The sequence below is a fragment of the Chiloscyllium punctatum genome, chromosome 23 (assembly GCF_047496795.1).
Source record: "Chiloscyllium punctatum isolate Juve2018m chromosome 23, sChiPun1.3, whole genome shotgun sequence".
Taxonomy (NCBI): Eukaryota; Metazoa; Chordata; class Chondrichthyes; order Orectolobiformes; family Hemiscylliidae; genus Chiloscyllium; species Chiloscyllium punctatum.
In genome coordinates this window covers 27322438-27326519 of record NC_092761.1, presented here as the reverse complement: position 1 = coordinate 27326519, position 4082 = coordinate 27322438, and positions in this window count along the sequence as shown.

The following is a 4082-nucleotide window of genomic DNA, read 5'->3' as shown; positions in this document are numbered from 1 at the left end:
AAGCGGGGCGGAAGGGAATACTTGCCCCCATTTATAATATTATGACTATAAACAGCACATGTTGCTGAGACAGCCGATTGGCGCATCCAAAGAGTGTGGAGACTTTAACTTTAGGGTGGCAAGGTTCGAAATTTCATTTTCCTATTTGGATCAGTGGTTTTGACATTGGCATCTGCTTTTGTTCGCATCAGCTCAGAATCAGCTTCTTGTTCCCAATAAATACTGCAACCAGGAGAAGGTGGTGTTGTGGTTATATAATAAACTACTCATCCCTGGGGACTCACACACGGAACTGGTAATGTTAAAGTTTGATGAATAAAACCTGGAATGGAAGCCTGACCTCAGGAACAGAGAACATGACTTTAATTTCTTGCAATCCCATTCATGCATGTCACTTATATAGGGGATGCTACCATCTTTACCCAATCCTGCCTACTTGTGTCTCCAGGACCTGAAGCAAATAGCTGACCCTTAATCCGAGAATGACGACCGTGTGGGACACTATCCCTCTGAAGCACATCCTTTTCAGACCCACACTCCATACCTGTTCAGTCCCTTCATTTCCCATGGCTGATCCCAGTAACCTACACACCTTCAGACTGTGGGAGGAAACTCACACAAGCAAGAAGAGAATGTGCAAACTGAACACAGTCACACGACACTGGGATCGAATCCATATCTTTTGTGCAGAGAGGCAGCAGCGAATCAGGAAGAACAACAAATGCTATCCTGACCAGCGACATCCACACCCTGTGGATATATCAGGAAGAATAAAAACACATTCACAACATGGACAACGGTACTTGCGTCTGCATGGACATGATTTGAACCAATCGTTCATCCTGGGTAGATACAAAGACAACGATATCACAGAGAAACCAGCGCAATGCCGGATTCAATTACCTGCTGAAGTGGAATCTCAACTACTCAGTCAAACTGGGGACAGGCTATTCAACAGTCCCGTGTGTGGGAAGGGCTCAATGAGCAGAAGAACCTCCACAGTAACCAACAAGATTACATATCCCAGAAGGAGATCAATTAAACTGTCAATGCTGTTGTTAATCCCAACCAGCTGCCAGTTTCATAGCGTCAAAGTCATAGACACACACAGCATGAAAACAGGCCTTTCTGTCCTACCAGCTCATACTGAACATAATGCCAAACTAGACGAGTCGCATCTGATGGCTCTTGCAACTGCTGAGGGTTAACAATGCCTTTGTGATATTATTACTGCATTGTTAATATGAATGTACAGATATAATTCTGTGGACACGGGTTCAAACCCTGGCAAGGCAGATGCTGGAATTTTATTTCAATAAATTCCTGGAGTCTAATGATGATGTTGAATCAGTTGTTGTAAATCTGATTCACTAATGCCTCATAGGGAAGGAAACTCAAAGTTTGGGAGAAGATTTGTAGCTCGGGTGCTCGTTGTTGTGGTTTTGTTCGCCGACCTGGGAATTTGTCTTGCAAACGTTTCGTCCTCTGTCTAGGTGACATCCTCAGTGCTTGGGAGCCTCCTGTGAAGCGCTTCTGTGCTGTTTCCTCCGGCATTTGTAGTGGCCTGTCTCTGCTGCTTCCGGTTGTCAGTTCGAGCTGTCCGCTGGAGTGGCCGGTATATTGGGTCCAGGTCGATGTGTTTGTTGATAGAGTCTGTGGATGAGTGCCATGCCTCTAGGAATTCCCTGGCTGTTCTCTGTTTGGCTTGCCCTATAATGGTAGTGTTGTCCCAGTCGAATTCATGTTGCTTGTCGTCTGTGTCTGGCTGGTATGTGACTCCAGATCCATAATATCGTGGTTGATTCTGATCTTCCCTCTGGGCAATAAATTATGTACTAGGCATGAATGAATAGCTTTTGTTAATCCCACTGATACTTTCCAATTCATTTATCGATCCAAATAGCCTGTAAATATTGCAAATGTACTTTCATTCATCACTGCCTCAGGAAGTGAATTGCACACATAAACCATCCTCTGTTAAAAAAGCCTCTCATGTCTAATTTTAAATCCCTCATTTCAATTTAAACATTTTCCCTCTCGTATTGAAGTCCCCCCTCCTTGGAGAAAAGACAGTTACAGTTAACTCGAGCCGAACTCTCAATAATTTTTACATTTCTATCACGTCGCCTTTCAACCTCCAGTGCTAGAGAGAAAATATTCTCAGCCTATCCAACCTTTCGTTATAACACAAACCTTCCCCACTAGCCATACGCAGGTATACCTGTTCTAAACCTACTCCAGCTGAATAATTTCCTTGCTTTTACTGGGCGGCAAGAACTGGACACAGTGTTCCAGAAGACGCATCACCCAATGTCCTATTCTACTTCAACATAACGTACCAACCCCTACGCTCAAAGGACTGAGCAACGAAGGCGAGATGACATTTTTTAACCATTCTGTCTATATATGAAGCAAACTAAAATTAATTATGTACTTGCATTCCTGGCCTGTGTGTTCCATAGCACGATGCGACGCCCGATCATTAATTGTATAAGCCCTACTCTTATTTGATGTAGCAAAATGCAATACCTCCATTTATCCAGATTGAACTTCATGTGACATTTTTCAACCCAAAGACGCAATGGATTAAGATCCTTCTGGAATCTTAGATCACCTTCTTTACAGTCTCCAATTCTGCTGTCCTCTGCAAGCTTATGAACCATGGCTTCTATGAGTTCTATTGTTTACTCATATAGGTCAACGATTTTTAATTATTTGTCGTGGCCATCATTTAGCTGTTTGCAAATCAGGTAATAATTAGTCATGTCGTTAACCATTAGGAAGAAAGCCATAGACTGCAGGGAAACAATTGGCAAGAAAATGTGCTGAAAGGAATTCAATCCAGTGAAGTGGGTGATAATGAATTTGAGGACGCACAATGAGTAAAGTGTGAATACTGAGTGGTTTAAAGTAATAAAAGAGAAATTGGAGTAGACATTCACGAATGTTTGAAGGTGATTGGACAAGGTATCATGTGATCTCGATGGGTTGGAAATACTTTCTGTTCTTGATAGCAGGTGGGAATATAAGAGCAGGGAAATGATGCTGGAACTTCAGCAACGGCCTATTCAAGATCAATGGACAGGGGAATCAGATGGACGGAAGTGCGTACTGCAGGTGCTGGAAATCAGAATCAAGAATAGAGTGGTGCTGAAGAAGCACAGCAGGTCAGGCAGCATCCGAGTTGCAGAAAAAACTAACGTTTCGGCAAACGCCCTTCATCAGGAAAAAAGGTGGGAGCCTCGTGGGTGGAGCGATAAACGGGAGGACTGGGTCTGGGAAGGATTTAGCTGAGAGTGCAAGAGGTGGATAGAGATGGGGTTAAAGGTGATAGGTCGGAGAAGAGGGTGGAGCGGATAGGTGGAAAGGAAGATAGACAAGTGGGACAGGTCAGTAGGATGGTGGCAAGTTAGAAAGTTGCAACTTGGATAAGGTGACCGTGGAGAGATGAGGAAACTGGTGAAGACCACGTTGATGCCCTGGGGTTGAGGGTCCCGAGGTGGAAGATCTGGCGTCTGGTGGTGAGGGAATGGCGGTGGAGGAGACCCAGGAACTGCATGTCCTTGAGAGAGTCGGGGGACGTGGTAATTAATGTTTTTGGTCATGGGGCGTTGGAGTTGAATGTTGCGGGTTCCCTGGAAATGTTCTCTGAAGCGCTCTCCGAGAATGTGTCTGTTGGCCCCAATGTAGAGGAGACCACATCCCAAGCAACAGATGCAATAAACGACATGTGTGGAAGTGCACACGGACATTTGATGGATGTGGAAGGCTCATTGGAGCCTTGGAAGGATGTGAGAGGGAAGATGTGGGTGCAGGTTTTGCAATTCCTGTGGTGGCAGGGTAAGGTGCCGTGAGGGGAGGGTGGGTTTTTGGAGGGCGTCGAGTTGACTAGGTAGTCGTGGAGGAAAGAGTCTTTTTGAAAATTGGATAGGGGTGGGGAGGGAAATATAAATTTCCCTGTCACTGCAGGAATTCCAAAACCTGCACCCACATCTACCTCCTCACCTCTATCCAAGGCTCCAATGGAGGCTTCCACGTCCATCAAAGTTTCTCCTGCACTTCCACACATGCCAGTTCTTGTA